Source organism: Pinus tabuliformis, chromosome 8 (genome assembly GCF_031772625.1).
Source record: "Pinus tabuliformis cultivar Carrire ecotype Pingquan chromosome 8, CPIR1, whole genome shotgun sequence".
NCBI lineage: Eukaryota > Viridiplantae > Streptophyta > Pinopsida > Pinales > Pinaceae > Pinus > Pinus tabuliformis.
The window spans coordinates 1,478,178,238-1,478,204,573 of record NC_142294.1 but is presented as its reverse complement, the minus strand read 5'-3'; positions in this window follow the sequence as shown (position 1 = coordinate 1,478,204,573).

The window sequence follows — 26,336 nt, the reverse complement described above, 5'->3', positions numbered from 1 at the left end:
TCCCACTATCATAAGTTTTCATCTTTTCATCCAATCTTCTGATGCGAAATTTGCGGCCATTGAACCACTTTTGTTGTGGCATTTCAACTGCAATATGTCAAACACATAAAAAAATCATTTTCAATTGATAATCATATTTATAATAGAAAATTTTGTCAATTAAGAAAAAAACATGCCAAATGAATTGATATAATTGTAAGAAAAATTATGTAGTATGAGTGAATATGCTTCCCTAGTAATATTTTAAACCATATGCTAAATTAATTTCCTTCTATGTAAGATTGGTATCTCCACTACATTGAGCTTCTTTGACCAATGTAGACACATCATACCATGATAACATACCATTATTATCTTGTTTTCATTGTTCAATCCATAACTTCATCCAATCAACATTGTTTGCAATGTATAAATGTATTGCATCACACTCTCAACCGGTTGTACATTATTATAAAATAAAACAATTCACATATATATTTAGTTACCATGCTATAACTTGATAATAATGGATTATGTATGAAGACTAAAAATTAAATGAGTATGATATTATTAAAAACAAAAAAGACAAATGTACTATAAATCTCCCTTGTCTACTTCCATCTCACTTTCCGCATTCTACCTTTCCCCAATAGGTTCTCCCCTTCAAGTTTGTCCATGGATTTGACATCCCAAATGTGATCCAATACATTAATAATTTTTCCTATTTCAGGACTATATTGATGAATATAAACCATGGTTTGATATACCATATATCCCTCTACCATATAACCCTCAGGACGTGCTCTTCGCCTAATCAAAGTCGTCAGTGATTTCCAGTGCCTCTCAACCGTCCACATTGATCTTGTGTTTACATGTCCACACTTTTAAATCTCCTCGACTTGGTGTATGAGTTAGTGTTCTTATGCATTGAAGGATGTTGGAGGCAGATACTTTTTCATTTCACACATTAGACTAGGAATTTTGTTCCTCCAATACTTTATATATTCTTTATAGATTTATTTAGATGACAACCATCTACAAATGAAGCAAGCAATGCACGTGTTTCAACAAAAAAATATAGTACATGATGAGAAGTAAAACACATGCAATCAAATATAAGTTGTACAACAACTTATTGAAAAAATTACACTTTGCACGTAAATATCCACTTACCTCATGTATTTTCCAAGATCATATATAACTTGTTTGACATTGTTGTCAAAGGTTTCTAAGAGAGATAGAGGTAGAACATATTGTAACAAAAAGAATGATCGATCATTATTTATTCCAAAATTAATAGAAAAAAAAACACTAATTAACAAGATGTTTCACCAATGTATAAATATATACACTAAAATAATTACCTTAATGAACATATGCCAATCATGAGCTTTTACCCTAGCTAATTCACCTTTCTTTGTTAGGATATTCTTTATGTTTGAAGAAAATCCAGTTGGAAATTTTTTTTTTTTCAATAACATTTTTAACATCCTTGATTTGTTGCTCTGTCAAAAACCATGCAAGGGCGCTTATATTTTGGCCGTCTCCATCACTATTTGAATGAATCGCACTTTGCAATGCATGGTTGGTCTTCTTAATGTCATTACAAATCTTGACAATTTTTTCTTTATCTCTCATTCCATCTAAGATTCGCCATAAGGTCTCTGTTACATTCTTCTCGGTGTGCATTTTATCAAACAAATGAACAATTTATAGGTTCTCATAGTAGGGGAGTCTATTGAATTTCTTAGGATAACTTTTCATTCCCCATGGAAGTGCCCTGTTATTAATTCCTTGATGACCTACAATGTGAATCATAATTAAAGATACTATAATAACAATCTAACCTATTAATTAGTATAGTGAAGAAAATGCCATAAAAATATAAAATAATCCAAAAATATCATGTATATTGATACATAGACAATTCGAACCATACCTTGAGAGACTCTATTATATTACAACTTACATGCACGAGGTGTTGTTCTTCGTTGTCTTAGTCCAGTCTCATCTTTCCCATTGAAAATATGTTTTTTGGTACGTATGTACTTATGGTTCTTAGAAAGGAAGTGCCTATACTCATCAAACACCTCCTTTCCTAAGATTCTTGAACAACGAGATTTCATCTTAGGACAAAAAACTAGACAAGAAAATTTACCCTTTGTTTAAAGACCTGCAAGAGATGAAATACTTTTTTTTATCAATTATTTTAAGTATGTAAAATGAAGGAACTATTTAAAAAACATACATGAAATGAACTTCATAAAATCAGAAATTATTAAAGTGCAGGGTAACATTATAATATACCTCGGAAATGTGATAGCCTTGGGGCATCATGAATTATCCATACAAGCATTGCATGGAATTCAAATTCCCTTTGTGCATCTATTGGTCTAGAGATATCATACATAGTGACATCGTTCCATAACTCCACTAACTCATCGATAAATCTTTGATATGGTACTTACCTAATTGGTTGAACTACAATACATAATTACTACATATATGAGTAAAAAATATATATATAAGACATAATTGAACATATATGAGTAAACAAAAAAATGTAAGATATAATTATGAAACAAACAAGAAAAATGAGAAGTGATTGTCTTAAAAAAAAATATTCTAAACAAAAATAATACCTTTAACAATCATTGTCAACATGATGTGCTCCCTCTATTAAAATCCATGGAGGAATGTTACTGTTGATAGCAAAAACGGACCACAACGAGTAAGTATATTTGGGCTCTCCAAATGGATTGACACCATCAGCTGCTAATGAAAGCCTAATTTTACAAGGTTCTCTTTTAAACTCTAGCCACTTTTCCTCTATAATCCTAAATGAAGATCCATTTGCAGGCCTTTCTAGCTTTATAGTAGGCGGGATGTACCTGGGCACGAGACAATGTTACACCTAGTCATGCAAATGGGGGATTCCCATGCTGCCCAGATGCTCATGGCCATAGCCGCAGATTGGAGTTTGAAAAACGAGCAGGGTTGGAGTGCCTTACAAGAAACGGTTTGTGCATGAGAAGAGGGGGATTTTATGATCATTATGAGGCATTATCATCCCCTTTCCTAGGTGAAATTATGTTGGAGGTTTCCCGGGGTTGTGGCTGCCATGAAGCAAATGTGAGAGTTTTATGTGAAGATCACATTTCATTTTGAGAGTTTTGTGATACCCTTCATTGGCCTCGTTGTGACTTCATATACTTACAAGATATGGAAAAGAGGTTCCAAATTAAGGGTCGATATGGCACTGACAAGGTTTGATGGTTTTACGATTCAAAGATTAGATCAGAGATTTTTGTTTCTTGGGGATGGGAGTGAGGATGGGAGAGTTGAACCTGGGTCTCTGTGTGTGTTTTACCACAAGGATAAGGAAACCATGAATGCATTGGATAGTGTTGGGGCTCAGCCTTTTGATGTCGATATTGCGCAGGAAGTTGTTGTAATGTCGCAAACAAATATGTACAGGAGTGGAATTGATGTCACTTAGGCTGAGTGGTTCCTCATATCACATGGAGAAGGTAGGATAAGACTAAGATGGTCAGGCCTTGGAAGGCAAAAATCTATGATATGCACCATGTGATGCTTAGTGTGAAGTCCAAACAGGTTCCTGGGGCAATGATTAATGAGGAACTATTTGCAGCCTCTACAAGGGATACCTATACTGTTGATAATGAGAGAGATGAGAATGAGGAGGATTATGTAGGGATGTTGACAGAGGAGGAGAAGAGGTAGTTAGAGAATGACTTGAAGATGGATCACTTGGAAATTTGGGATGAGGGGATGTTGGAGCATGAGGGATTGGATGTTGGAAACCGCCATAGCTACTATGGGAGGGAGGAATTATTTCATAGGGAAGAGGGGCACAATGTGGGTTTGTTATATGGTGCCAAACACAATGGGGATGTTGAGGCCAAAGGGGTTAAGGAGGTTAAGGAAGAGAAGAAGGGTTCGTTCAGCTAGGGTAAGTGTACTATGAAGCAATAAAATGGAAATATGGTGCCACTCATGAGTTCTTGGAGTGTAGATGGTAAAGATAGTGATATTCTCGGTGATTCTGTGATAAGGGTTCCAAGGAAGGCTGGAAGATACTCACATGAACTTGGTAGAAGATATCTTGATGAAAGTGTTTGAATTTTTTTTTGTTTATACTTGGTTGAGATTTCTAATCATTTTAGTCAGAGTAATAGGATGTTTGATAAATGGTTATTAAATGTCTAACTTTTGGAAGCTAATTTGACAATTGGTCGTTCTTTCATAAGAATTTTTAGTAATGGAAACATAATGTAATATAATTGATACATTACAAGTGGGGATCTACACAATTCTCTAAACATTTTATCATAGGTTTCTTTAATATTAATGAGTTTGAATGTCAAGAGACAAGATATATTATTAGATATATAATGTTCTGGTGTATGGTCCAGGTTGTAGAGCCTTATTGTTTGCAAGCTGGAAAATGAAGCGAGTTTCCATCAGAGGATAGACTTGTTCTTTCTGGTGGATTCAATAACTCAACGTTAACACACGCAAACAGGCCCTCACATTATAAATGAAGTTGTATTAGTTTTTCATTATGAATATCATGTACCTCTGAGGATAATTAGATTTTTTATGAATATAAGCCTTTTCTATGAAAGCATTATTAAGATTTTATATGTGTGAGGATTTGAATATGGGAAGTATTTTGTTCTGTAATGTTATTTGGTGACAAATATTATTGGAATTACATATCTTACTGTTGTGCAGAATTCTCTTCCACGCTTGTTCAATGAAGTTGCTCCACAAGGTAGTATTGCACGTGAGTTATTTTCTTAAGGTAAGAATTTCTCATCATCAAAATTCTTTGTATCTTAGCTTTTGTATCTGTAGTATTTTCACTTGTTGGTTATTTCTTTTAAGGTTTTGAGGCTTTTGCTTTAATGGAGAATTCTATTACATGAATGAAGTTAGATCTTCAAATGATGATAGAATTGGTGTTATCTCATCAAGGCGTCCCTCTAGAGTATAACGTGTTGTTGATGACCCATTGATGGAAATTGAAGGTATGATTGATGAATATGGAAAGTAATCATATCAACTTTATCTTTAACATAATTTGTTTCATTCTTTCAGTAATACAATATTTCAGTTACTAGGTTTCTTGATGCCACATATATTTGAAGATGACAAGGAACCAAGTGCAAATGACTTGAAGAAAGACGACAAAAATTCACCTATTGAAGTTGTTAATGTGAAGAAGAGCCAACATAGAGCTTTGTTGATCCTATGAAAAGACATTGGCACATCTTGGAGGATGTTGATGGTGATCTTGAAATGGAGGATATCTCCCCACCAGCAGAATATGATTCAACCTCCTATAGAGATCATTATATGCCACCAATAATAGCATAAGAGACTGCTCATTATTCCTTACCTCTAGAGTAGAGTAGCTTTTCCCTCCTCCCCCATTACCCAGTGATCCACCTCCATCCCCTCCACCCTTTCCTGCATCCCCACCTCCACCACCACCCAATTATCCCCCCTCCTCTATCGCTTCTCCCATTATTTTCCCACTTCCCTTTCCCTAGTCATATGTTGCACCTTTAAATGCAAGTGTTTTCTTTGCTCATGCATTTTATGCTAAGCTCATGATGTATGAAACTAATTTCTTTTGTATTTTGTATTTCATAGAAGATATAATGGTTTCTTGTGATTATGAACAATATCTCAACTTCATCTCTTATATGGAAATACTCATCGGTCATGACATGTTTTCAATAATGCAATAGTGTTTTATTCTTATAGTTTTATAGGACTTCCATCATCTTAGATACATCTTGGCCAAAATATTGCATATTTCAATTCTACAAGGCCTTTTGAGTTTTTATAGAGCAACATTCCTGGGGTCCCTCATGGTGCACCTCCTGTCCAACATTTGCAAATAAGTAATACTAATGTCTCTTATACTCAACATTCATACAATCCACCGCCTCTTACTCTGGCACCATCTAATCAATTCTCCTATGTAAGGGCTAAAAATTGACATCTCTTGCAACAAGATTAGTTAAATTCTTCTCCATCTCCTATTCCTGAATGTAAGAAAATATCCGCTCAAGATGAACAACTGAGGTTCCTCCAAAGTGATAGAAGCATAAGACCAGAGGATCATTTATTGGATCAACATGTAGGAGGGTGCAAAACATTTTGTACAATTTCAATATTTGGGCAAGAAGGTAATTAATAACATAAATTAAAGCTCTAGCATTTTTGAAACAAATGACCTAACAATAATCGAATAACATGTGTATTGGTTGTTGAGGTCTTACTGTATATCTTCTAAATTTTTGCTACAATGCCTTGGCCAACTGGAGGAACACAATATTCTTATGGCTTGCAGCTATCAACACAGAACCACATGATCATAACATTTGGAATTCCACAACCAATTATGGATATGGCATTTAACACTTACTTGGGTCACGCTAAAGGGTTAACAGGCAACATGGTTTTAGGTGTTGTATACTTTCCTTAGCCTCAACAAATTTGTTGAGGGAATCTTAATTTCCATATATTGGACTAAAAGTTAAAACTTGCTTCTCTGTGAATGTAGCTCCGATGAGTCATGTTTTCATCCATTTGTCTAGATCTGGTATTTCTTCTGCAAATTCTTGGAGGCATACTTGATGCAACATATAGGAAACGAAAGGTGTGAAATATTTTTGAGATTTGATATTCTATTTTCTGTGTTTATGATGCATGATTGTATGTTTTTTATATGAAATTTTTGTCAATGTTTTTAATTGCATTGTTATGCATTTTAACAGATGTCCCTACTTTGAGTGAAAGAAACTAAGCTATGAAATGCACAAGTTTGTTCCTCAAAAGATCTGTGAGAGAAGATTCCTTATTCTGGAGAAATATGTATACTTTTTGTTTACTGCTAACTTCCTTTGGCTTAGGATATTTATGGAAAATGTGTTAATGTTAACTATATATACTATAACTTGAATCACTATCTACATTTTGCAGATGCGTATAAAATTATGGTTCTCTTATTCTTTCTGATAGTAAGTTTCCCAAACCTCAATGAATGAGTCCTATGTAACATTAAGTGATTGAATCATAGATCATAATTTAAGTCTTGTCTTGGCATTATGTTGGATTATAATCTTCTAATTAGAGCATATTGTACATCTCCCTCGGGGATATTCAATATACATAGTAAATATAAAAATCTCTTCCAATGGGTTTCCTTATGAAGGAAAGAAATTTTGGAATTAAGTTGCCACAACGTATTTCTTTGTAAAAAAATTGCAATTTTGAGTTCAATGAGTGTGTTGGAAGAATTAGTGGCGGGGGGTGGGGTTCTATTTTCCAAAGGGATTGTTGACATTTTCATGTAAGGAAGGAATCATTTATTTATTTAACCAACACTGATGGGTAAATCATTTATTCCAGTACAAACATGAACGTAGATTTTTTTCTCTAGAAGTGTAAAATTCTGAACTAATTATTATTGGTTTTGTCAAATCCTAGCTCCAGTAATTAAGAACATTCCACTACATTGAAAATCCATTATTTGCATGTCTACCAGTATGTGATGTGTCAATTGCTGTGGCATACTGATTCTCACAGCTCACCAACAAGTACTTAGTAGACATGAGATATGTTTGATGTTACTGGTAGAAAACACACATGAATCAATGTTGAAACTTGAATGGTATTCTATTCAGTTTGGCCTAATGACTTCCATTGGAATAATCTCAATAATGAAATTTGTGTAAATAGTGATTTGTACCATAGTATGTGATTTGGATTGACCCTATTATGTTGGCACAAAAATTATGAATAAATATTTTGGGGTGTCAAATCATTTTGTATTTTAATTGTCTATAATTTCATATATTTAATTGGAGAGTTTTTGGTGCAAAAGAGCGCTTGGTGAAAGTGGAGATGAAGTTCTTTACTTTTCACACTGCAAAGGTTCAGAGCATAGAACCGCATGAAAGGTAATCTTTTTGATCTAAAATTTATGGTTCTACTTAATACCAGTTCTTTGATGGTAATAAATAATGGAGTGTTAGCTGGGAAAAGTTGAGGAATGCAATGTATTTTTTGTTTTTATCATATACCCAAAATGACATTGTGACATGCCTAAAATTGTTATATTGTGAGTACAACAATATTGATTTAGCTATCTTGAGAGACAATTTATAAGTATTGTTTATCTCTAGACAATAAATATACATCAAAGGTTGTTCATTGAAGATGTTTCTTCCAGGAAAACAGATGCCAATAATTACTTCAGTTGGAAAAATTTGGGTGAAGTGGAGTGAAAATGTAGAAAAAAGAACTAACTACATCAAATGGTTGAATGTAGTTAGAATAGTTATTTTCTATTATTTACAACAGTAATGCCATGAAATAGCTAGAGTATTAATAAGACAAGCAAAGGAGCCTTACACTTTAGGAAGGAACCTTCACGAGAATACAAGTAGGACTTTTTTTTCGGTTGGAATCAAGATTTTGCCATAAATTAGAGAAATTTTTTTATTGTGACACCTATTTAAGGGCTTGCTCTGTTCTTGTTGTTGAAGAACTTAAGACAGGAATGAAGGGCACTTGAACTTAATATGCATTGGTACATGACTGTAATAAGTAGACTCAGATAGGATAAAGACAACTTACGAACCTTTCCCATGAGGCTTAGCCTCAGGTGTAAGGCTAAGCTGATATAAATTTTGATATCAAGAATAAAATATAAAATATAAAGTTCTTTTTTCTTGGAAAAGGAATTTACAAAAGCTATTTTCAAGTGAGTTGTTGTTAAATTTCTGACAATGTTTTTCACACATTGTATGAATTACAAGATTTGATGGGAATGGAGCCCTAAGAATTTTTTTACGTCGGAATATCCAAAACTACATTATTTATGGTCAAAATCATGGTTGTTCATATCCATATTCTCTCAAGGTCCAAAACCAATATTTAGACATTTGCAAAGTTTCACACAGGTCCCCTGTCACCTCAACGTGGCCATGTGAAAAAGTCTTACCTACAGGCTGGACATTATTTTCTTTTAGGAAAGTTGAACCTCATTACAATTTACCTATAGGTTTATTTTCTAATATTTTAATGAGGACCTATTCTATCGCCTAGGTCATCTTTATTATGTATTCATATCATAAGAGTCATGAATAGCTTAGTAGCTCTATTCCCTACTAGCTAGTCATATTTTTGGTGAGTACATCTTATAAGAGTCATGTTTTAATTGTTCAATTTAGCTATTGCATCACAAATCTATCAAACCAATCCTTAATTCCAATCACGTTAAATGTATTTCTCTATTGAATGCTCAACAAATGAATAAGCCTCAATGAATTGGAAAGAAGTTCTCAGTCTCTGCTTGCAATAAAATGAAGTCACATTTAGTAGAAAAAATTGTTACCTTCATTGTTTAAATTTGAATTATACCCACTTGTTTATTATCTGTGTAACCTTCCTCTTTCAAAATATGTAAAGCTTCCAGCAACAGTATGGCATATTTGGCCAAGTTTTAAAGTGATTTATGCTTGGTATGAATTTTTCCAACTTAACAATCATATCGATGTACCTTTGCACCTTTATGGGGCAATTTCTAGTATTATACCCACCATAGGCATGGTATTACACATTCATTTTTCCTTTTTTCCTTTGACCAAATAATTATGCCCCTTGTCCCATAGTTTAACATTGGGAATTCATTTTTTAATTTTTTTTATTATTAGTTACTATGTTTTTATTTTTAGTTTTATTTCCTTTGTATTCAATTTCTTTCTTTTTTTCTATTATTTCCATTTTCATGAATTATAACTTTTTCTCCATTTTTACGCTGATAGGCGTTCTTTTATGGGTTTGGTTAGGAAAATTCAACCAACGAGAAAGGATTATTTTGGTCGCCCTCCTCCCAATAGAAAATTGAAATGTGGGAAAAGAACCTTGAATTTGGGAACCGTCAAAATAGCCTCCTCTGTTATGGAACTCAAACTCCCACCATAGCAAGCAAAAACAACAAGCGCCCGATGGAAAGAAACAACATGATAAATATTTGAACCAAGGGTGATTTTAGCAAAGAAGCAAACCCTGTGACGGGAATTGCACCCATCCTTGCAGGATGGGTTTGGGACGTCTGAGCTTCTGTGTGGTTCCAATTACAAAGATAGATATTTGAACCCTTGTGATTCTAGAAAATAAGCAAACTTTGTGACAACAATTGCACCCATCCTTGTAGGATGGGTGTGGGATGTCTGCGCTTCTGTGTGTATCCAATTATAGAGTGTTCAGTTTCCAAGATGTGAGGCGATAGTGAATGTTTATCTTCATGTATCTTTCCTCTTTTGTGTGGTTCCAATTACAAAGCATTTGGACTTGAATATCCAAGATGTGAGGAAATGATGAATGTTTATCTTCATATCTCTTTCCTTTTCTAGTCCCTTGCCAAGGTCATGAGCTTCCAGATGAATTTTGGCAGTGAATTTTTCATTGTAGCAATAGGATTCGAACTTGCATTGGTTGTGATGGTTTCAGTTGAGCTGCTATGCATGGTCACTGAGGCACACCTTCATTTTCACCTTCATTGCATTCTCTTTTTAATTTTGATGTCATTGGGTATATCCATTGAATCGGTCGTGGCAACGTAGTACAAAAATTCTCTAGCCAAACTGATGGCTGAGAAGGGGTTTCAGAGTTTTCTTATTTGAGTAAAGAGGTTACCCTGCAGCCTTGCGGTGATTTTTTCTGTCAAGTAGGAGAATCATCAATTTATAATAATAATCTCAGGTCAAAAATTTGGAAGGTTGGTTTCAAATGGAAACTATTTATTTTACACGAAATATATTTGGGGAAATATGGTAGGTAGTTTGGCTTATTTTAAATAAATCAATGAGGTACTTTTGCATTTTGACTAAATTCAGTTGAGATACTCATGGAAACTTGTGAGACAAGTCTTCTATATTTTTTTCCTGTCAATCTGAATAGAACACTATTTTTGGCCTTAAACATGTGCAATTTATTTATGAATGCCAACATTAGTGCTAGTCAATGATGGATCGTAGAGGAAACGTGGAACATTCATTGGAAAGATCAAATTATTTCCCTTGTGGGTTGAGTTGAATGATAAACCATAGTGGGAGGATCAAGTTAAAAATGAAATCATGGGGAATAAGGGAAGTATGAAACGAAATACACAATGGATTATGGTATTGTAATTGATTCACAAATTTTAACTGATTGTAACACAAAGAAGATATTGTACGTCAATCACTTATTTCAATAGTTGGTCCTTCGGTTCTTTCTACCTTCGTCTTTGTTCAAATTGTCATGTTCAGTAAAAAAAAATTTTGTGCCCTCCTTCAACAGGTTCAGAATCCTATGAGGACTTGATAATTTGGTGGGAATACATTATGTGTTGCACCATAAAGTTTGTGAGCCCGACAGGGTCAGGTGATGGCTCGTAAACATAGAAAAGAGTCATGGAAGGATTTCTACTTAAGGAGATTCACATTTTTCTTGAAGATGAACTATAATATGTGACTCTCAAAAGATGCCATGAAGTTGGAAGATGGTGTTTCAGATAGGGGACAGTAAATTATGAAGAGAGTCTAGGTAAATGCAAGCCAATATTATGCAATTGATAGAAACCAATTTCAAGAGTTGGTATCAGAGAAAAATTTAGCTCTATTGTTTTATGTGATGGCACAATGTGGAAATCAACACGTAGAGATAGGGGACTACTAAATGATTGAGCAGATTGGATTCATATCGTTCTCAATTGTATGGTATGAAAAGCACAAATTCAAGTGTTATGGTATTGCTATCAAGGAAATTGTAACCAGACAACTTAACAAAAAGTTGCAGGAAAGTCTTCTATTAGAGATCGAGATACCTAGAAAATTTGATCATTCTAATATTAGTTGCCTAGATGAAACTATAGAGGTAAGCATTTAATTTCTCACCTCGTTGATTTTTCAGTACAATGGAATTTTCATTGTTTTGTGAGACAAGGGCGATTTATAACGCCCACTAAAAGGATTTCCAATTTGCGTGGAATCTCGCTTTGGGTGCGAGTCCGTGAGATGAAGTGACAACATTCTCCATCACCCCTGCATTGATATATCTTAGAGGTATCTATGTGCTTTAGACTGTATGATTCCACTTCCTCATCATTGTTTCCTTCCCAATTACAAGCAGAGACATAGACATGGGGTTGTTGAAACCCTATAAATATAAGTTGGGCCTCTCCATGTTGCATTGCATTGGCTACTAGAAACTACTCAACATGAACATAATGATTTAGAGGAAGACCTTCAAATTCCAAATTTACTCTCTTGAATATGTGTCCGTAGTTAATCTTAACTATACACTAAGTTAGAGTATAGTATACTAATGTTAGAGTATATTAGTTTTAGATATACCATGCAATATAAATTCTACACATGTTTCTTTATTCTACATGTTCAGTAATTTAGATGTGTCTTCATATAAGAATTTTATGCAGGTATATAATTGTAGATTGTGTTTTTTCTGTGCCATTATTTTTTATGGTAGTGTACCTGATGTTGCAATGGACCAATAACATTATAATTATGTGTAAGAAAAAATAAAGAGAAAGAGAGATTCTACTTAGAGACGATTAGAGCTATAAAAGGATTGGGTGAGATAACCTACAAGAAGATGTGAAACTTAAGATACATGTTTCTTTCTTCTACATGTTCGGTAATTTAGATGCGTCTTCATATAAGAATTTGACGCAGACATATAATTGCATATTGTGTTTTTTTTGTGCCATTATTTTTTATGGTAGCGTACTTGATGTTGCAATGTACCAATAACATTATAATTTTAGGGAAGAAAAAATAAAGAGAAAGAGAGATTCTACTTAGAGACCATTACAATTATAAAAGGATTGGGTGAGATAACCTACAGGAATATGTGAAACTTACAATACAGGTTTCTCTCTTCTACATGTTCGGTAATTTAGATGTGTCTTCATATAAGAATTTGATGCTGGTGTATAATTGCATATTGTGTTTTTTCTGTGCCATTATTTTTCATGGAAGCATACCTAGTGTTGCAATGGACCAATAACATTATAATTTTGGTTAAGAAAAATAAAAGAGAAAGAGAGATTATACTTAGGAACCATTAGAGTTATAAAAGGACTGGGTGAGATAACCTATAGGAAGACGCGAAACTTACGCTACATGTTTCTCTCTTCTACATGTTCGGTAATTTAGATGTCTCTTCATATAACAATTTGATGCAGGTATATAATTGCAGATTATGTTTTTTCTATGCTATCATTTTTGATTGTATCATACCTAATGTTGCAATGGATCAATAACATTATAATTTCGGGGAAAAAAATAAAGAGAAAGAGAGATTCAACTTAGAGACCATTGGAGTTATAAAAGGATTGGGCAAGATAACCTACATGAAGATGTGAAACTTACGATACATGTTTCTTTCTTCTACCTGTTCGGTAATTTAGATGTGTCTTCATATAAGAATTTGATGCACGTATATAATTGAAGTTTTTTTTTTTGTGCCATTATTGTTTATGGTAGCTTACTTGATGTTACAATGGACCAATAACATTATAATTTCAGGGAAAATAAAATAAATAGAAAGAGAGATTATACTTAGAGACCATTAGAATTATAAAAGGATTGGGCAAGATAACCTACATGAAGATGTGAAATTTACGATAGGCATGGAAGTTATTTCCTGCAGATTATAGACTGCACAACCGAGAATATTTCTAAGTTCCATATAAGTAGGTTAATCACAAGATGCTGACTAATTGTAATAATTCTTAAAATTCTGTTGCTCATATCGGAAAATAGAAATCTAGATGAAGGATTAAAAATCTAAAATCATAGAGGAGATTTCTTGAACAAAGACTACTAAATGCTATAATGAAGTAATTAACCAAGGAAACAGAGAGGCAGAGGATATATTTTAGATCATTGTTCTCTGGGCCTAGCTAGGAAATGCCTGATCATAAAGTGAAAAGGTGGAGAACAGTGCAGTACTTTCAAATAAAACTTTGTGTTTTTTTCTCTTTTCCGAGGGCACTCAACCATGGTAATTATTTATCTAAATCTTGGAATATTTGAGATAAGAATGCTATCTCTTAGAAAAATACAAGAGCATTAGTATTGTTTTCTCAGGTTTAGCTCCTCCTGTTGCTTTCAATTTTGTTACCTAAATTCTAAGAGTGGATCTTTGATCCTTTTCAAGTACAACCCTAAAGCACCATATAGCATAATATTTAGGCACAAAATAAATGCACTAGGATAATTTTAGGAAACATTTGATATGTACAAAAATACCAACATTGGAAGAAAGATACATACACAAAACTAAAGAGACATGGTGTATGCAAATATGAAAAAAAAGATTGATGGATGACAGAATCGTACGCATGCTACATTGTCTATAATCCAATAAGTATTCATAAAGGTCCATAGAGTTCAAAATTGGAATGCCAATGCACAAGTGACATGCAAAATCTTGTTTAACTTGGCTTTTCCAAATAAATCTCATCCAAAGAAGGAAAGTTGTTAAACTAAAATATGGGAGAATGTGTCCAAAGACAAATGATATGGAAAGAGATATGTGATATATTAATGAGTTTCATAGTTTTTTTTTGGTAGGTAAAAACCCACGGGGATTTGAACCAGTGACCTTTCACAAGGAGTGCCTTAATAGTGCACCCATTATCCGTCAATCCAAAGCCCCATGGGCAATGAGTTTCATAATTATAAACAATTGTGTTGTATATAATCAATAACGTTCCATTATTTTTGTTAGGAACCACTCACATAGTTCATTAATAATATTAACATAAATGCCATGTATTATGTATGAATTATTTATCACTTTATGATAATACTCTCTTATTCTTACACATCACATTTGTTATCCATAGAACAAGTAAAAATTACAATGTCTAACACCCTATTTTAATGCTTATTTTTTTCTCATTACTCGTAACAACTCTTGGAATTTAAGATGGTTGTTACTTGATTTTGAGACTTGTAATAAATCAATTCTATCTCTTTGTTGTGCACTTGTTCTCTGATGTAATGGTGGGGAATTTCAGCGTGTTTTATTTTTAAATGATAGATTGGATTCTCTGTCATTTTGATTCCATTTTTCTTGTCACAATGTAATGAACAAAAATTTTCTACAGTGAAGGGAAGGTACCTGTGGTATTCAAGCAAGAATAATATAGGTCTAAAGAGTATGGTAGTGAAACTGAGGTGATGAAAGATAAATTCAAACTATTTGGTTTACACAATGATTCCACTCCAGATAATCCTTAGCATTGATTTTTTATCTGGCATAAAAATTGAGGAATGCAACTAGAGGTTGTTGTCAAATGGCAAGTATTTAGACTATTCTTCTCCACATGTATGTACAAATTCACAATTATTTTTTGAGTGGTTCTTTTGTACTATTGTGAAGAATATTAGATCTGTTTTTCTTTTCTCGAATGAAAGTTGCAAAAACAAAATTTATGGGTGTTTTCAAATGTCAAATAGTTGGAGCCACTTTTATTGATAGTCATATAGAGGTGAGGGTAGTCCTTTTGTTCTAGTGTGAAAATGGTTTTGTTGTAAATACTCAATCTTTTATTTATTTATTACTTTTTTATTTGTAAAATGGATCTGTTAAGGAGAGACTTACAATTGTCTACAAATGAGGAAACCTCAAATGTGAATAGATAACCAGAGAGTTCTTTTAATCTACATTTTTTTCCATCTAACAATCATATTGGTGTACCTTTGTACCTTTTTGGGGCAATTGATAGTTTTAATTTAAGATGACTTATTATTATATTAAAAACATATTTTAATAATTGTAATTATATATATATATATATATATATATATATATATATATATATATATATATATATATATAAATATATAAAATAATAATAATAATAATAAAACACACACACACACATATAAATAAAATAAGCATATATATTAAAGTGTATATATGTTAATATAAACAATATTAGTTAATCATATTTCTTAATTTTTGGTGATGGCATTCAAAATTACAATATTTTATTAGTTGTTTTATTTTTGTGATGAAATCTTTGTCTTTATTATTTTTTAGTTTAATTAAGCTATATTTAAGCTAAGCGGAAGGTACTAGCTACTATGTAGCTCTTGTTTTTAATCAATGTTTTATTTAATTAAATTTTTAATGATATTTATATTTTATTATTTTGTCTTATAAAATTTTATTACACTATATTATATAATTATTTTCTTTTTTCCTATAAAGATGTATTCACCATGTCCATCATTTAAATTATGTGCATAATATACTTCAAAATTTTATTAATAATGCTCCATAAAAACTCATGATTATCCTCTAAATCCTCTAGGTCCTGATTAAACTCCTAAACATACATTAACTTGCTAACACCTTAACCCCATTCCCCTAAGCCCTTAAACCCCTAACACCTAAGCCCTTAACCCCTAACCACTAAACAATAACCCCTTGTCGCTAAGCCAATAAAGTAATTAACCCGTAACTCAACCTAACCCCTTAATCGACGCTAACGAAAATAATCAAATAATATTTCTCAACATCAAGATGACAACATAGGTCAAACAACTCCTAAAAGAATATAAAATACATTTACAATAGAAAGGCAATACAATTTACAATATAAAGACATACAATCTAAAATACGATATACATATAAACATTGACAAAAATAATCTATAATACAAAGACATACAATGAATAACTTACGGATGGATGATATTCATCTCTGCCTTCGGCGTGTCCATAGTATCTACAATGTTTTTTATTTGTTTTTATTAGAATTCTCCTTGGCCTCAAGCCCTTGCAATTTCTACATGGGAAATAACATATTCGATCCTCCAAATCTCCCAATGTCAATCCCACGTATCCTTGGTCTCCTCGAGGAATGTTATGTGACATTTTTTGTCACCAAACTTTCAGTAATGATTTTGTTCAAAAATTAACCTCAAAATAAGCCTACAACCTTTCAAAATAGTGGAAACTAATTTAGCAATTATGTCAAAGTTATATAGTTATATATATATATATATATATATATATATATATATATATATATATATATATATATATATATATATATATATATATAAACATTTACAAAAATAATCTACAATACAAGGACATATAATGAATAACTTACTAATGAATGATATTCATGTCCGGCTTTAGTGTGTCCATAATCTCTATAATGTTTTTTAATTATTTTGATTAGAATTCTCCTTGGCCTCAAGCCCTTGCAATTTCTACAAGGGAAACAACATCTTCGATCATCTAAAGCCCTCAATGTCAATCGCGTGTATCATTGGCCTCCTTGAGGAATGTTGTGTGACATTTTTTGTCACCAAATTTTCAATGATGATTTTGTTCAAAAATGAACCTCAAAATAAGCCTACAATATTTCAAAACAATCACAACTAATATTGCAACTATGTCAAATTTATATGACGTTCGGAACACACACACACACACACACACACACATATATATATATATATATATATATTAATAAATATATTATTAATATTAATATTAATCTTATATATATTATAATTAGTTAAACTTAACGTGAAGCGGTCCTATATTAAACATGAAAGTGGAAAACAAAGTCGTTAATGGTGGAATTAGACACTATACAATGGTTCATTGTGTTTTTTCAGATATTGGACAACACATTGGACATTTGATATTGGACAAAATATCGAAAATTCGATGGTCAAAGAAATTATGTCAAATATTCAATGGTAAAAGAACTTCTATCAGATATTCGATGATTGTCGAGTTTTAAAAAAAATGTCGGACATTCGACGGGCAAAGAACTTTTGTCGGATATTCGAAGCTAAAAAAACTCCCATCGGATATTCGACGCCTGTCGAGATTTTAGAGAAAACAAAAAAAACAAAAAACACATTTAACTTCTGACAATTTTTTTTTGATTTTATCCATTCCGTTGGATTTCGTCGTCAAAATTTTTGCCCATGTGTAGTAGTGATTAATAACTTGGTGGTCTCACATCCTCATGTCATCCCACTTTCATGTCTCACATACCTTTAGAATCATTCTCCATCAGTTTTGCGGCTCTTCATTACCGCCAGGATTTGGGCCCATGCAAACACCTAGCTTGAAAATATGGTTGTAAGCGTAGTTTAGGATAGATGGAAGATCGACCAAATCCATAATAAATTTTGGAAGGAGTAGGGGTATGTCACCCTCATTAATGAGTATTAGAAGCAAGCATGCCTAAGGTACAACGTTTTAATGGAACATGTATAAAATTGCAGTGGTTTTAGCCCATATAATGTATGTCTACTCAAAAGAACATGCATTATAGGTTGGTGCATTGAATATGGTGAGCGGATCTATGGCTCAGTGAGGGAAGGTAATCTTGGAGAAATTTTTAAAAGGCACGATCAATCACACTCTTTCTGCAAAAGTTCAAGTTTGGAAATCCAAAGTCGCAGCAAATAAAGAGGGTCATTGCACAAATGAAGACATGGAGATGTCATTAGTCTTGAATAAGGAGGATTTCAGTCATCGCCTAGACTACCTCATTGCAACGATGGAGCATATCTTGTCTTCGTTAAATATACAAGGGGAAATGGAGGTAGTGGAGGTTTAGGTCTAGTTACTACTCTTGAATCAAAATATTGACCTGCTATAGAACAAATTTGACAGATTGCAGACGAATATCGATCTTCTGGACCTTCCTCTCACAAGACTTGAATCATCGAGTGGGAAAGGTGTAGAAGATGACAGCTTGGGCGAGGACATGAGTGAGAGGATGGATGTGAATCAACTTGTGGTCACAAAACAACTAAAAAATGATGTTGAGGTGGCAGAAGAGACCCAAGTCCCTACTCCAGTGTAGTCAAGGCAAGTTGACAAGGAAACTGTTGAAGTTAACCCTGAATTCAGCATGGTGAATGTAAGCTAGTTTGGTACTTGTTTTAAATTATGTATTTCAAATATGTACTATTTTTAGGATTTTTTGGAAGGTTTTCAAAATATGTCAATTTAGGTTTGTAGTATGCAGGAAGTATGGTAGGAAAAAGAGTATTTTTTGGACATGTTAGAGCATAGTAGTTGAAGATCCAGCTAAAATTATAAAAGGTCCTGGCTTTGAAACCAACTTGATATTAATATTAAAAAAATACCCAACTATTTCATTCATATATATATATATATATATATATATATATATACATATATATACATACATATATATACATATATATACATATATATACATATATATACATATATATATATATATATATATATATATATATATATATATATATTATATATATATATATATATATATATATATATATATATATATAAAGCTTGCAACTACAGTATGGCATATTTGGCCAAGTTTTAAAGTGATTTATGCTTGTTATGAATTTTTCCAACTTAACAATCATATCGGCGTACCTTTGCACCTTTTTGGGCCAATTTCTAGTATTATACCCACCATAGGCATGGTATTACACATTCATTTTTTCCTTTTGTCTTTGACCAAAAAATTATGCCCCTTGTCCCAGAGTTTAACATTAGGAATTCATTTTTTTCATTTTTTTTTTCCCCTGGGAAAAAGTCGTAATTTCTATTAAAGTTAAGAAATTACATTTTGTATATGCCGAAGCATTCATATAAAGGCAGCAGTGCCTGACAAGATCAGTCTGCAGTACTAGATAAACAAAAATAAAGCAGGTTGTCTCCTCGCAGGGAGCAGTCCAAAACTATACACTAACAGTGTTCAAAAAAAGAGTCCATTGCTCTACGCAGAGAGCCATATATATGCTGTTATATCAAAAGAGAAAGTGCTGTATTTTACTAGACATATTCATTTTTTTAATTATTAGTTACTATGTTTTTATTTTTAGTTTTATTTCCTTTGTATTTAATTTCTTTTTTTTTTTTCTATTATTTCCATTTTCATGAATTATAACTTTTCTCCATATTTATGCTGATAGGCATTCCTTTATGGGTTTGGTTAGGAAAATTCAACCAATGAGAAAGGATTATTTTTGTCCCCCTCCTCCCAATAGAAAATTGATATGTGGGAAAAGAACCTTGAATCTGGGAATCGTCAAAATAGCCTCCTCCATTATGGAACTTGAACTCCCACCATAGTAAGCAACAACAACAAGCACTCGGTGGAAAGAAACAACATGACAAATATTTGAACCAAGGGTGATTCTAGCAAAGAAGCAAACCGTGTGATGGGAATTGTGCCCATCCTTGCAGAATGGGTTTGGGACGTCTGAGCTTCTTTGTGGTTCCAATTACAAAGATAGAGATTTGAACCCTCGTGATTCTAGAAAATAAGTAAACCTTGTGACAACAATTGCACCCATCCTTGTAGGATGGGTGTGGGACATCTGCGCTTCTGTGTGTTTCCAATTATAGAGTGTTCAAACTCAAATTTCCAAGATGTGAGGTGATAATGAATGTTTATCTTCATGTATCTTTCCTCTTCTATGTGGTTCCAATTACAAAGCATTTGGACTTGAATTTCCAAGACATGAGGAAATGACAAATGTTTATCTTCATATCTCTTTCCTTTTCTCAGTCCCTTGCCAAGGTCGTGAGCTTCCAGATGAATTTTGACTGCGAATTTTTCATTGTAGCAATAGGTTTCGAACTTGCGTTGGTTGTGATGGTTTCAGTTGAGCTGCTATGCATGGTCACTGAGGCACACCTTTCTTTTCCCCTTCACTGCATTCTCTTTTTAATTCTAATGTCATTGGGTATATTCGTTGAATCGGTCGTTGCAACATAGTACAAAAATTATCTAGCCAATCTGATGGTTGAGAAGGGGTTTCAGAGTTTTTTAATTTGAGCAAAGAGGTTACCCAACAACCTTGTGGTGATTTTTTTCTGTCAAGCAGGAGAATCATCAACTTATCATAAGAATCTCAGGTGGAAAATTTGGAGGGTTGATGTCAAATGGAAACTATTTATTTTACACGAAATATATTTGGGGAAATATGGTAGGTAGTTTCGCTTATTTTAAATAAATCAATGAGGTACTTATGCATTTAGACTAAATTTAGTTGATATACTCATGGAAATTTATTTATTTATTTATTTTTTTAATTTTTTTTTATTTATTTTTTTGGAGAAAAAAACGAACTTTTTATTACTATAAAAAGTTACATATACATTCTACAGCTTTCATTGCTGTTATAACTGTGTGAGCCTGCATAATATTGTTCAAAATCTGAGCTTTTCCTCTTCGTGGGAAGAGATAACAACTCCCAAAAAACATTGCCATTGTTCTTTCTGATATCTGGAGTCTATCCTCATTTTTCTTTTTTCGGGCTTCCTTTGTCATGGAAAAACGCCCTTAGACTAAAAAGATTTATATACATCACAAAAAAAAGCATGATACATGTTCCTATTTCAGCTGTGTTCAACAAAACCAAAAAACAAAAATAGAGTTTGATGATCATCCATGTGCCATGTTATGCGTTTTGAGCATATGGAGGCTGGTCTGAAACATGATCCTCCCTGTTGATTTCTTCCACTATTCTCCAGCTGCCCAGAACTTGTTGAAGACTGTCTTTAGAAAGTTTGTCTGCCATGTCATTTCATTCCCTGTATATATGAGGAATGGAAAAAGAATTAAAAGATAATTTCAAGTGTTGAATTTCTTCTAGGAGAGGCTGCAAAACATAATTATGACAACTGCTATGACCATTTATCCATTTGATAACATTTAATGAGTCCCCAAAGATCTGAACTGTGAGGGTTTTTCTGTGTATCAGCCAACATATAAGAAGCTTGAGGGCAGATAGTTCTGCATAGTTGTTTGATCCATTTCCCAATCCTATGGAAGCTTTTGGAGAGTGAATATTGTTTAAGTGGATAACTATGCCTGCTCTAGCTTTATTATTCTGGGAGGCTCAGTCAAAGTAAGCCCAAGGCACTCCATCCTTAATTTGTTCCTCTTCCACCTTCCGGGGTTCCTTCTCTTCCTTTGAATCCGGGATATTTGAATATATAGATAAACAATGTACAGCAATTAATTCTGCCTCTGTTTCTTTCTCTTGAAAGATATTTATATTTCTAGCAATCCAAATGCCCAAACAGATGATAGGAGGTAGATTTCTTAATTTTCTTACTGAGATTTGGTTCCACCATTTATGCCAAACTTCAACAAAGTGAGTCCCTTCCCAGGAAATAGACAATTGAATATGCTTGGCCACCTCTGACCATACCTTTTTGACTATGGGGCATCCAATGAACAGATGATCCATAGTTTCTGAGTCATTTTTGCATAATGGACACCTTCCCGGCCCTTGTTTGAATCTGGCTTGGAGAGTGTCCCATGTTGGGACTTTCCTTTTCAGGATACACCAGAAAAACAATTTTTCTTTAGCTGGACACTTAAGCTTCCATATCGATTTCGCCCACCAATCCGGGTCTTCCCAGCCTTTTTTGGACATGAGAAACTTATATCCAAATTTTGGAGAATAACTTCCAGAGTCAGCATAAGCCCATATCAGCTGATCGGGTCTGTCCTTGAGTCTTACATTTGATCTGGAGAGTTCTTGCTTGAAGATCTCCCACGCATTCCACCAGCGGGGGTGAATATCCAATTCTTCTCCTGTCTTCCATGCTTGACCCCATATGGATGAGTATCCTACTTTCTCCACCTGGTTTAAATACAAGAAGCCTTTGGAGGCAAGGTGTCTTATCAGACCAGGGGATAGAGCATAATTCTCGTTGCAGCCCACCCAAGGGTCCCTTCCAATTCGAATATTTTCACCGTTTCCAATCTTCCAGGATAGACCTTGTTCAATAATTTTAAAGGCATCGACGGTCGCTTTCCATATAATTGACACATTCCCACCTTTCTTTTCAGGGTTCCTAATCCAGTCTTCAAGGGGGGAGGGATCAATATATTTTCGCTTTACTATTTTTGTCCAAAGATTTTCTAGCTTAATAATTCTCCACCCTGATTTTGCTGCCAAGGAGGCTGTAAAAGCATTAATATCTTTAATTCCCCATCCTCCCCATTCTTTTGGTCTTGCCACCTTATCCCAAGCAATCCAAGGTAACACAGACTCCTCCTTTGATCCTGCCCATAGAAATCTGCTGCAAATTCTTCTTATTTTTTCCAGGATTCCTTTGGGGACCCATGTCAGCGCGGCCCAGTATACAGGTATTTCCAGAAGGATTGATTTTATTAAAGTTAGTCTTCCTGCTCTGGAGAGCCATCTAAAACTCCAATGTGAGATCCTGGCTTCAATCTTTGCTACTAACCAAGACCAGTCCTGCTTTTTATAATTGTCTGGCTTCAACCAAAACCCCAGGTATTTGAAGGGGTCCCCAAGCTTTGATATCTCTAAAGGAAGGACAGCCGTTAGCTGGCTTATCTCCTGCCTATTTAGGCCTTCAATTATGAGCTGAGATTTCCTGTAATTGACTTGCATCCCTGTTGCTTTCATAAACAGCTCAAGGATCTCCTTTATCTTTTTGAACTCAGTCAAACTTCCATTACTAAAGAGGAGTATATCGTCTACAAACAGGAGATGAGTAATAAAAATATTGACAGCCACCTCCAGACCTTTTATTGTTCCTTCTCTCTTGGCTTTTAACAATAACTGACTCAATCCTTCTGCCACTAGTAAAAACAGCAGAGGGGACAATGGGCATCCTTGCCTTAGGCCCCTTTGCCCTTTGAAGAATGGTGAGGCTGCCCCATTAATGAGCACCGTGAAGCTGACACTGGTGATACATCCCATAACCCAATTGATAAAATCGATTTTGAATCCCAGGTGGGTTAACAACATCTGGATGTCGGTCCAGCTGATTATGTCATATCCTTTTGACAGATCAATTTTCACCACTGATCCTTTCTTTTTCATCAGATTCACACTATGGATTGTCTCTTGGGCCACTCCAATAGCTTCGTGGATTTGGCGACCATCCAGAAAACCAAACTGTTCGCTTGAGATACATCTGGACAAGATTGGTTTTAACCGAGCTGCTATTGTTTTTGCTATGATCTTATACACACTGTTGCATAATGAAATGGGTCTGAAATCTTCAAAGGACTCAGGGACATCTTTTTTGGGGATAAGAGCTATAAATGTAGCATTGAATGGCGCATATAACAGACCTTTCCTTCTGGATTCCTCGACCACATCCGTAAGTTCAGAGCCAATCTGGTCAAAAAACTGTTGAAAAAATTCTATTGGCCACCCGTCAGGCCCAGGGCTTTTATCTTTTGCCATGGATTTTATTACATTCTCCACTTCCTCAGCAGAGACTTCCCCTTGTAAGCCTTCCGCTTCTTCCTCCTCCACATATCGGGGAAAACTTTGGGCTGTTCTGATAACCTCCGCTAGTGTAGGCTCTCTCTGTTCTGAAAAGAGGCTTTGAAAGTGGTTCCTCCCCATGATTGAGAGCGATTCAAAAGTGTTTGCCTCTCTTCCTTCTTCGTCTTTTAATTTCCAGATAGTATTCATCGTCCTTCTACCTTTCGCAAAGTTGTGAAAGAATTTTGTATTTTCATCTCCAGCCAACAGCCATGTCGCCCTGCTTTTCTGCCTCCATTCTTCTTCTCTGTCTAAAAGGATTTGGCTTCTCTGCTTTTCTAACATCAGGATCCTGTCCTTCGCTTCCTGAGATTCATATCCGATTGAGTCAGGTTTTTCTAGTTCCCCAAGCTCCCTATCGATACTGATTAAAGCTTCGTTTTGTTCCTACTTCCTTTTTTTAGCCCATTCTATTGTGGCCTTCTTCATCCTTTTCTTATCTTCCATCACTTCCCTGTTTGGATGTTGCCAAGTTTCATTGAAGAGCTTCCTGAAGGATTCCTCCTGCATCCAAGCAGCGTTGAATTTAAAAGGAGCTACAGGCTTTAATGGGGGCTTGGATAATTCAAACAGAATAGGGAAGTGATCCGAGTTTCCTCCCTCTCCTATCCACTGTCTAAACATCGGGATTCTGGAAGCAAGATCCTCACTTAAAAGAAATCTATCAAGTCTTTTGGCAACCCGGGCTTCACCAGTTCTCCGGTTCCTCCATGTAGGCTTTAGTTTTAGCAAATTTGCATCAATCAACTTATGCGAGGAGAGGGAGTTTTGAAAGAAATCCGATAATGGATCTTCTCTAGCTAAGGGGCCCCAGGCTTCCGCGCTCCCAATGGAGAAATTCAGATCTCCTCCTACTACCAGGTTTTGATTCTTCATCATGGCTTTAGCCAGGAGGCGATTCTAGAACGAAACCCTCTCCTGGCAGGGCCCATATATGTTTAAGATGGACAGAGGACCATCGAAATCAGGTGATAATACCTCCATCCCCAAGCCATGTGATAAACCCCATGAGTTTAACAGCTTCAATTTTCCTTCTCTGAGTCCTACAGCCACTCCTCCTGAATGACCATGAGAATCCAAAGCTTGAAACTGCCATCCCGGGAACAAGGAACATAAAGATGTCACTACTTCTGAACTCGATCCTAGAGTTTCCTACAGCATGAGAAAGTCAGGGTTGTATCGCTGCACCAACTCCTTCAAAGCTAGTTTTTTGGGTTTACTGGCTAAACCCCTACAGTTCCATGAGAGACAGATCATTTTGAACCCCCCTCACAGGGTTTCGCCGCTCTAAGCACCCCGGTAATTGACATCTGTTTCCCATCCTCCATATCATATTTTGCTTTTACTTGTGCTTTTGATAAAAATGACTTCCGCCCCCTTGACTTCTTCCTAGAGGTCTGGGGAATCTCCATACCTATGCCTCCGATAGGTTCTTCAGCCGCTGGTCTTTTATCAAGGGAGCGAAGATTGTAGTGACACTCATATTTTGGAACAGGGATTTTGGATTCGATTTTGCTGGAAGATATTGAGGGCCCTTCACAGTTCAGATCGATTTTGGGTATAGATGCAGTAATGGATTCAACCCCTTCCTGGTCTATAAATGCATGATTATGCGGATTTGATATAAGGCATGTCTCATTTACTTTGATTGGAGAAAGCAAAGAAGGAGGGTTAAAGACCAGATGCGTACCCTTCGAACCTTCCTGAGTTTCTTTTGTTGCTTCCCGATCTTCCTTGCTCGGATCTATGAGGGGGTCTTCTTCGGCTTCCTGGCTGATAATCAGTATCTGCTCTGTAGCCCTCTGTTCCTCGATCCTTTCCAGCTCTATGTCGTTCTCCACTTGATTTGCTTCTGTCCTGGGAGATATCTCGTCGCCTTTTGTTCGCTTTGCTTTTTCATTTTTCCTCTGTTTCCTTCTG